We start from the raw sequence: 10689 nt of genomic DNA, 5'->3' as shown, positions 1-10689 counted from the left end.
GCATGATATCTCATTAATCCCTGCAGTGTCCACAGAACAAATACAGGAAATGAATCATTTCTATACATTGGTTCATTTTCTATGTCCATCGAGTTCACAGAGGAGTCTGGTGCCAATATCCAGTTGTTGCTGTTTGGACATTGGGAGGAAGCCTTACACAGAAAAATACATATGGGCAGAAAAAGCAGACTCCATGTAGAAAGGCCTCAGCCAACCCACCTAGCTGACATTAACACATGTTGAGATTTTAATCTAGACAGCAAAATTTCTACTCAATGTATATAACACTACATTGAATATTGGCTGTTTATATGACTATGAAGTCTTTGGTCAACGTGTTTTTGTTTGATGCCTATCTACAGACTTGACTATCTTTTATGGAGAGTCAGTGGTGGTTTCGATGTAGATTATACCATGCGCAGCGTGACCCAGGGGGTTCCTTACTTACTAGACAGAAAGAAAGAAAAAAAAGAAAGAAAGAATGAAAGACAGAAAGAAAGAAAATGTTCTGAACTTTTCCAATCATTTTCACCACTCAAAGCGTTTCACATTAGAGTCACATTCACCCATTTATACTCACAAACGCACACACATTTATACACAGATCGGTAGACAACTTGGGGTTAAGTGCCTTAACCTACAACCTTCTGATCACTTGATTCTAGTTACAGAGCCACGACTCTAAAGGAAAGAAATAAATAAATAAAGAAGGATGGTAGATGTCTTTCAGTTGTGCTTCACACAAAGTTTTATTTTGTTTTTTTTGGGAGGGAGTTTTGGATGTTAATGCTAGTCGGAAGTGATTGCACGTTTTTTTTTGTTGTTTTTTTTTTTTAGAGGCCCGTCATGACACATCATGTAGTGGCCTCACATCCACTAAGGCTCAGCTCGATTCCGCTGTGGTTCTTTAAGCTGTTGCCCCCCACCCCAAACCTCCCCCTTCCACCTTGCGTTAATTTGATAAGCGCGGTCACGCATTTAAATGACAAAAGCAGCGCGACCGGCGGCGCGCTTGAACTTGACCGACCGACGGAACTGGCTGGGAAAAGAGGCGCGACTTTGCCCCCCCCCCCCCCCCCCCCCCCCCCCTTCACCCTTTTTTTTTTTTTTGCTCTGCTCCGCTCTTTTATGGAGAGAGGAGGTTGGCGGGACTGATGTCATCGCATTAGCATAAATTTCAGCCTGTTCCCAATTAAACCAGGAGAGCGGGGAGGCCATCAATCTGTTTTCACATGGCCGGGAATGGGCCAGCATCTCCTCTGCAGACAGACCAACAAAGAGCCAGGAGCTGCAGCTGAACTGTGGGTAAGCTCTGGGGTTGCTTTGTTTTAAATTGTTTCAACATTAAACTGGGATTGCTACAATTTTTTTTACCCCTACTGGCTGGTGTGAAACATTGTGATAGTTTGTATTATGCTTTCCACCTCAACTGAAGCTTTAACACACTTGTTCCTGCAGCTTTAGAGTATTTCATGATTCTTACTGACAACAACTTTATGTGGATCCGAAGAGATGCTCTAATCTTGTAACATTTGAGATTGGGGGATTGAGCTGGTCTTCTATGCCTTCAGGGCGTTCAGGTAAACCTAACAGAGGGAGATTTGACTGGCAGCACTGTTTGGTCTTAAAGATCTAAAACAGAGAAAACTGATGCTGCCTCATCTTGTGGAGACAGTTGAGTCATCAGGTTATTTAAATGCCATTTACAAGCTTTTTCCTCTCTGGTTTAACTGCTCTCTTTCAATAATTATGTAATTACGGATGTACCACAAGATTGGGGAATTAAACTATTTGCAAATTGCCACAGTTTAAAAGATACCGGAAACTTGTTGTTGCTTGTTTTACAGGTGGATTTCTTCCACACTAAGTATGGATAGATAATACATCTTCATGCAATTTAATTTCAGTCCATCTCAAAGTTTTTGTAATTACACTCGAGTGGTCATCTCCAACACACTGAATGAGCTGCGGCACTGCAGCGTAGGGTTCTGATTTGGGAGCACAACAGAGGGAGGGACAAATATTGGCACCCTGTTGGTTTCGCATGCCTGACCTTTGACATCTTCATGCTCCTGTGTCAGGTCAGACCTCTGTGAAGCTCGGTCATTACAATTCCCAAAAGTGGCCACTTGAATTGGTCAGTTATTGGCAACCGAAGCCAACAGGGCTCACTTAGGTCATAGATGATGGTGGTGATTTAAGTGGAACAAGAATACATCCTTGCAGAAAGCAAAGTGGATTCATTTTCCGACGAGGAAGATTGGAATCTTAAGAATTTTATTTAGGCCACATCTTCTATTAGTGTTTGCTATGTCATGTTTTATTTATCATCCAAATGTAGAAAATAATAATAATGCCATACTTTTACATTTTATTTCACAATGTGCACATAGCTGAACAACATTATTATTATTATTGTTATTATTATTCAAGTACAGATTCATTAAAGTGCAATTAATTGTAACATCAATTTCAGCAAAATCTCCATATTATAAATCAATTGAATTCATTCAAATTAATTAAACATGAAAATGCAACATTTTCATCCTGAAATCTTGACATTTAATTTAAAAGGATGAACAGCGTTCCTTTTGAAGCTGATTTGTTACAAAATCATCTTTATGCAATAAATAAGAGATAACAAGGCATTTTAATATTTACACATGTATGTATGTAAAATACAGCATTACATTTTGTAATGTATTTCTTCAAGATCGCGATTTCAGCAAAATAAATATTATATTTCTAGAAAATTGTCGTTTTTATGCTTCGAGTGAACTGTCAGTCCAAAGCGCACGTTGTTGCTGGATTTGCTCTCCACAAATATAACATTTCAAACAAAGATAAATAAATGTCAGACTTTAACGAGCTACACGTGTAAACGTTTAATGGTCAAATCTCGCGATAAAATGTTCATAACAATTTCATTAAGATTTCAATCGAGTTCTTTGTCGTGTTAGTAGTTGTACGCAAGTTACAAGTGTGAAGTAATGTAATGAATATAATGGGAAAAAAATGTATGTAATTTTATTGCATTAATATTATTGTTATTATTATTTTTAAATAAACCGCAGAAACAAAAACAAACGAAACTCATTTCATAGAACCCAAACGGCTGCTATGGATTTGTTATAGACATATATAAATATTAAACCACCCGCTAATTCGTACAAGTTTATTTTAACTTGTAGGCCTTTGGAGTCAGGCCATTTTGGGATGATAAATCAGATTAATTTTCACAAAACTGAGTAGAATAAAAAGCGTTTCAGTTTGCAAACATTAATGCATGCAACATGTCAGGCCGCGTTTTCCGTTCACACACAGTCCCTCTACTTGCAGGAATGCCTTGTTTTGAAACATTTAAAAGCCTTCATTTGAATGCTTTATTTACATTGCGTCAAATTAATTACCTTTTCTGGAGCTCAGTGTAATTTTTATTTTTTTTTAACGTGCTGTAGCTTCGGGCCGGGCATTTTATCTGTGCAGGCCCGAGATTTTCCGCACTACCAGCCCTCTGCCAGTAGGTGTCGTAGTTTTACACTAAAGATTGACGTTACTTCCCAGAATGTGTTCGGCAAAAAGGCCTCCGAAAGGCCCGTAGCTAAGAGAATATACGTTGATGTTTACATTAGTATTCATCATCATGGTCTATATTTACATTAATAGTTCAAAATTATTATTTTTCTCTGTGAATTAACAAACTTCGACCAGAGACACAGAATAAAAACATCTCAAATTGGATTTCAATTTTTTTTATTAAAGCAAAACTTTTTCAATCTCAGATCCTCTTTGTTGTTTTGTCTGTGCATATTGAAATAAATTAAATAGCCTTAAGTTTCAATGTTGACCTAATTCATGTGTCAAACCACTTCCTAAAAAGTGATATGTTGCAAGCATTCCACAATAACAACACGTACTTTGACTACTTTGCCTGTAAAATTATAATGTGTATTGACTAATTTTCAAAGGAGAACTACTAAAGCATGGATGATTTGGGCTATTGGAGAGAGACAATGAAAACTGTCCTGAATTCAGTGGCACAAGGACGTGCAGAGTGAGGGAGGTTGCAGGGCATACCCAAGCTTTACCCATGTCATTTTTTTTAAATCTGAGTGACGGGACAATTATTTATTGTGATTTCAATCGAGTTCTTTGATGTATTTTTCTCTCGTAACATGTCAGTTTTGGAAATGCGTCCATCACTCCCGGTCCAGCCCCTTCACCTTACCCCGGATGAGGAAGCAGAGCACTCTTGAAGCTCTGGTGATGGCACACTATAATTAGTAACTTTCTGGAAGTGTCCCTGTGCAAATTCTGTATTTTAACCTCCAAATTTGAAAGAGAGAGAGAGAGAGAGAGAAACCCAACATTTAATCTGTTCTTTAAAATAGTGTTGTAGAAATTAAGACATTATAAAATGCGAACAGATTTAATGTGCCAACCCCTCAGTGTTACGCATACCCCACACACATGCTAACGCTTTGGGTAACACATTTGGAATAACATATCCCGGCGCACGCGCTATCCCTTACGTCAGCACGCTGCTTAACACGTCAATTTTTTAGTGGCGCGCCTGCTCCCCCTCCCCCTCCAACCTACCCTCTCTCTCTTCTTTTTACTACCCATTCACGCTGCTTCCTTTGCCTCTTCTAAACACGACAACTGCCTGAATGCCGGTTTTTGGAACATAATTGTTTCATTTGGTGTATTTTTAACACCTCTCTCCAAAGTCGAGATTTAGACGTGGGTGCCCGCTGTGCGTCCTGCTGGTTACGTCGCACCGCGTAAAGCAGCGTGACCCACTCGCGCTCAGTGTAGAGGCATCGGCATCTGCTGGCCGCTGCCGAGGTTGCCGCTGCGACATCAGCCCCGCGCACACCGCTGGTGCGTGCTCCGCATTTAACCCTCTCCGCTTCAGATTGCTCGATAACAGCGCATTCTTCCTGCGGTTCGCGCTCATAGCTACACGGGAACTATACGGCGTTTTAAACGCGCAGCCGCTTTGCTGCTGCTGCTGCTGCTGCTGGAGGCATTCTCATTCGCTCTCTCCTCCTTTCTCTCTTACGACGCTGGCACAGGTGCCTCAGAGAAGAGGCATGCATCATGCATGCAGGAGTGGGGGACCACTCATTCAAGGTGGCGTGGTGTTTTTTTTATTTATTTTTTTTGTCTGTGTGTGTTGCCATTTGGATGTTTTGCTATGAAGAAATAGGATACACGATAAGATGTGAGGGCTTCGTTTTTGTAGCACATAAACCCCGAAAGTGCGCCTCTTCATCGAAGTGTGGAGATTCTTGATTCCCTCCTCCCTACCATGTAGGATAAAACAAGGGGGGGGGGGGGGGGGGGACTACGGACGTGAGTTGGCATGCATGTCTGCCTGGAAAAAAAAAAAAAAAAAGGAGTCCCGGTGCTTTGTCCTCCACGTCTCTCTGCGTCCCGTCACTGCCACGCAGAGAGAGGGCTGCACGTGGCGCAGCACGTCTGTCAGATGCTGGAAACCACGCGAGGATACGGAGATCCAACTCCAACCGTGGGGACTCACGGTGGTCCGGGAATACTGTGCCGCTGTTGCGCTGCTGTACGGGCCGTGCAAGAACATGGTGCAACTGCGGCCGCTTTGAGTGCGTGTTTGGGAGAGAGAGAGAGAGAGAGAGAGAGCGAGAGAGAGGAGGGGACCAGCGACCCGGCAGCCTCCTCTATTCTGTCATCCAAGGGTAGTGAGGAGATGCTGAGACAGTGAAGTGGTGGCTGCATGTTTATTTTCTCTCGTTTTTAAACTTTTTTTTTTTTTTCTACATGGGATCCACTTGTACCGCTTTGAAGACGCGTGTCACTGGGGTTTCCCCCCCTGGACTTTTGGGTCTTTGGTAATGTAAGGTTTACTCCTGACTGAGAGATCCACCCGTAGAAACGTGCCTTAAAATTCTGGAAGGACTTCAACCGGAGATGCGGGATTTATTCGCTTTTTATGGCTTGTAAGTATTCCTCACATAAGTCTTGTTAAAGATGAACTCAATTTGTCCGACAATAATAATAATAATAATAATAATAATAATAATAATAATAATAATACTAGTTTCCTGTGGGTTTAAGTGTGCCTCTTAAAGGGGGGCGATATGTCAGATGTGCTGAGACCCGGACTGATAGCCCGGACTGTTCCGTCCCACCTTGAGCGCAGCTGAGGCGGGCTGAGCTGAGTGGCCCCGGAGCTGCGCGGCGCTTAGAAAGCAAACAGTTGTGTGATTGTTAGCAGAGCCTGGGAACATGTCCCCTCGGCTGGGAGGTGGAGGGACTTGACGCCAGAGCCCCTTGTTAAGAAGACCTGTGTGTGCTCCCAGACAGCATTGTAATGATAATGAGCACCAGCACGCTGTTGAACTTGATGTTGACTTTTTTCTTTCTATTATCGGACGATTTCTTTTCTTCTTTTTTTATCCCCCTGTTCTTTCTTTCCATTCTTTTTTTCTTTTTTTTTTTTTTTTTGTAAGTACCTTGTTTGTGGGAAAATGTTCTCCGGAGGAACCGTGTGAAATTAATTGATAAGACCACTGAAGCTGAATGTATATATATAGCCACTAACTTTTAAACGTACTAATATAGTTTTTATGTCATTTTGTTCCCTATTTAAAATGTGTTTAAATAACAATATGAATTTAAATAATTATTTCTACACAATTACCATTAATGTATATATTTACACACTTTAAGTAAAAACTAAAGTTTTGTGACTACTTTGTCTATTACTTTTTAAATATTTTTGGTGGTAGACAAAAGGAAATTATTTTAGAAATAAATCACAGTTTGAAGAAAGTTACACTGAAAAGTTACATTTTAAATCGCCATTTATATCTTTCTTTCTTTCTTTCTTTCACTATGCAACAAGTATAGGCTTGATGTAATTGCATTGGTATTACTGGGTAGCTAGCTACAGTACAATGCATTTAAATTGAATGCAGCTGCCCACAAAACAAACAATTCAGTACTTTTTATATTAAAAACGCTCAGATGTGTTTTTATGGAACTTGAGAGCTGCACTTTGCTTTTCCTTTCCTTATTCAACCAGTCCAACCAGCTTAAAATGTTAAAGTCCAAAAGTGGCAAAAATAGCACGGTAAAAAAAAAATTATATTTTAAAAATAAGACCTTTTTTCCAGATTAAAAATGAGCAGCAATTGTATCTCTAGAAGAATACTAAAGTTAAGACTTATTGAAATAGTAATATTGTCTTCATGCTACAAATAGACACCTTAGGCGTTTTGGTTGGGTCCTCATTTGAATACAGCAAGGACGCATAAAACAAAAACAATATCAAAGAATGGTATTTTTCCTTTTCCAAAAGCCCAAACAGGCAATTACATATTATCTAAATAGAGTTCAATTGTGTTAAATCTTTTTGAACAAGCTCAAACGTTCCCTCGTTTTTCATTTTTATTTTATTTACATTTTTGGTCTCCCATCATCCAAATAACAATGATAATTTCGTTCGTTTCAGCACCATGGACAGAGATGTCGCTTTCCTCCGTCCGAGCGCTATAACGTCGACGAAATGCAGTCTTATTATCCTTAAAATAATGATATTTTTTACATTCCGTAACATTTTTGGTATATTACATTTATATTTTTCGTTAGATTTCAGTAGGATTTGTTGTAAATCCCCCCCCCCCACAGGAAACTGCAATCAATTCACGGAGCAAAAACAAAACTAATCTGCGAGTATTTTTTATGTAAAACATGTATTCAGAAAGCATACCAAAAAGCAATGAAGAAAAAAGGTTAGCGCGCTAGAAATAAAATAAATAGGCTGGAATAAAGCTTAAAGGCTTACCTCGGTTGGATGGCTTACGGTATTTATATGTGGTAGGACGTGACGCACGCAGGGGGCGTGTTCAGCTGATGAGAGGAAGAACTGAAAGTCAATCTGCATTAACGTACTGTACGTTCACTTTGCGCCGCGGGCAGAGAAAATACATCTCTCTACCTCTCTCTTTCTTTCCCTTTCCCTCTCTCTTCCTCACACACACCCACCCACACACACACACACAGATCTTACAGTAGGTTTACAACATTATGTTTGCCCCCGGCTATGTATACATAGCTCGTGTTTTTAAAATGTTTGCCTTAGATAAATTGTAGCAAAATAAGAAAAAAAAATATTATTATTATTATTATTATTATTATTATTAATAATAATAATAATAATAAATGATTCATTTAATGTTATTTCAAGTGCGAGAAAAAAATGAATGTGTGTGGGAAGGGTGTCGTCTTTTTTTTCGATGTTTTTTTTTTTTTACTTTGTGAGACATTTCACTTTTAAAGAATGAAAATTATATTCACCTTAATTTACCTATTTCATTTATTTATTTTAAAATGAATCTTATAGACAACTACCCACACACAGAACCACAGTAGCAGGGCAGGTTCAATTTCAATTGGGTGGTTTTACCAGCCACACAAATCGAGATGAAAGCAAGGCGAAGCTTATTTTGGCCTCAGATTCTCTTATAATTACCTGAATTTTATTGTTATTACTATCACAGTGTTAGAAAAATCGTGGCTCTGTTGAGGCTGTTGTCCGCAAGCCTTCAAATACACCTTCAGATGTTCTCTTTGAAAATATTATTCAGAACAAATTGCTCAGATGGGTTGTCAGTATAGAAATGAAATGACTTGTGACCACACTATTATTATTATTTATAAAATATTAGCCCTGAGCACCTTCTCATAGCATCCACTTGTCAACAGCAGTTTTTTTTATTTTTTACATCTATAATCACATAAAAATAATCATAATCATAATCATAGGCAGGGCGAAACATGGCCACTTTATAGAGCTCTCATAAAGTGACCATGTGGTTATTATGCATTTTTAACTCGCCGCTGGGGGCCAGATGTTACAGATGTTTCTCATTGGATCAGGCAGACGCATAACATACAGAGCTACAACTAAATGAACTTTTAAGGAGCTCATGATGAGGTGGAGCAGAATTAGGCTGCAGAGAGAAATAAATAAATAGATAGATAGATAGATAGATAGATAGATAGATAGATAGATAGATAGATAGATAGATAGATAGATAGATAGATAGATAGATAGATAGATAGATAGATAGATAGATAGATAGATAGATAGATAGATAGATAGATAGATCACCTTCTAATTTGGGATCCGTCTCGTGGGTTGTCCTGTTTCGTGCCCATCCACGTGTTTGCGTGTCAGTAAAAATGCCTGCCTGTCCCTCGGCAGTGTGTATCCCCTCCTCCCCCCTCCCCTGACCCCCTCCCGTGGGGAGCACCAAGCGGCCCTGTGTCACATCTGACTCACTCAAAGCCTCTTATTTCCTCATCGCTTGCTGCATATTTCCCCCATCTTATGTGCGCGTTGTTTTCACGCACGGAGAGACAGTGCGCGCTGCTCTGTGCCAGCCGGGGCTTTGTCTTCACGTGCCGGCCGTCAGCCCACGTGGTTACCAAGACGCACAGCGTCATGGGTGCCGCGCGCCAGGGAGTGATGCCCCAAAACCGAGCTAAGACCCTTTAAAAAAAAGGCACATTGACTGGAAGCTCTTTTCCATAGACAATAAAGTCTTGTGAGTGTTTTCGCTTTTAATTGTCATTTAGCGGACTTGTTTAATTTTTTCCCCCTGAGAATAGATTCGAAAATGTTAGGTGCGTTCTCAGTAAACATGTTTTAACAAACCTACTAAACGATAAAACCCTCTGGTTAAGTCAACGACTTTAATTCGTCTTTGTTTATCATGTTGTTTCCACCTAAATGGATCTGCACTGTAAAACTATTGAATAGACACAACGTGGCTATTTTCTCTCTTTACGTCACCGTGCTGTTAAAGTACATCGCATTCCATAATAAATGTATGTAACTGTATTTCAAATTACAGCCTAAATAGAAAACCGATATATTTACTATTCTTCAAACTTTTCTCGACTAAAGTGGATTTTTTTTTGGATTTCCTTTCTTTAATCTTTATAGTAGCTAAAACATAGTTTAAAATATTGTTCTGAGTTGTGTTATAGCATGAATTACAGTAACAATTTCTACAGTTTATACTTTATATTTTATTTAACAACAGTCTTTGTTATGTGCACTGTGCTGTTGACCTACTTTGCCTTAGTTTTATATTAACTTTTATGCGCAATTAAAAGCAGGAGCTGCTGGGTGATTGTTATCAGTGAAGTTCTGGTAGGCTAACAATTTAACTCAGAGTATCTTATTGCCACTGCAAGTTGTTCTAAAAAGTGTTTTAAGCAAGCAGGAACGTTTTAATTAGGTTGCTCAGATGATGTCTTGGGGTGAAAACAAATCAGTGTAGAACTTAATTATTCTTTTTTTAAATTATTTTTTATACATGAATGTGATAAATACTCCAAAGTAAGGAACATAAAACATGTATAAATGTTATTGGATTAAAACAAATCATTGAAATAAATAAGTGAACACCTTTTTACTTTACGTTTAAAAAAAAAAACATACACCCCCACGCCACATCCCGGTGGTGCCCCTGGAAACAACCAAAACAAAACAAAAAAAGAAAAGAAAGGAAAGCCCGATGACTAATACTGTCCTGAAAGCACCTCGGTTTCCTTTAGCTTGTCACTATCACTGAATTACTGAAACAAAAGCAGCCCCAGTGAGGCAGTGAGGCAGGACTGGGTTTTTCTTGGAGG

At 39.3% G+C, this 10689-nt stretch overlaps 1 long non-coding RNA gene across 2 annotated transcripts in view; it reads left to right on the top strand.

Moving 5' to 3' along the window:
- Nucleotides 1-1208: 1208 nt before the first annotated feature.
- Nucleotides 1209-10689, top strand: part of LOC114151277 (uncharacterized) — a 51598-nt gene continuing 42117 nt past the window's right edge. Inside the window, exon 1 of one of the 2 annotated variants that reach the window (XR_003596909.1) lies at nucleotides 1209-1305. This is a non-coding gene — a long non-coding RNA (uncharacterized LOC114151277). Of the gene's footprint in view, nucleotides 1306-5143; nucleotides 5979-10689 lie in introns of those variants that run through there. The other variant, XR_003596908.1, reaches the window with a different exon arrangement.

This window comes from Xiphophorus couchianus, chromosome 9 (assembly GCF_001444195.1).
Source record: "Xiphophorus couchianus chromosome 9, X_couchianus-1.0, whole genome shotgun sequence".
In the NCBI taxonomy this organism is placed as follows: domain Eukaryota; kingdom Metazoa; phylum Chordata; class Actinopteri; order Cyprinodontiformes; family Poeciliidae; genus Xiphophorus; species Xiphophorus couchianus.
This window is presented reverse-complemented; position numbering and strand designations above follow the sequence as displayed.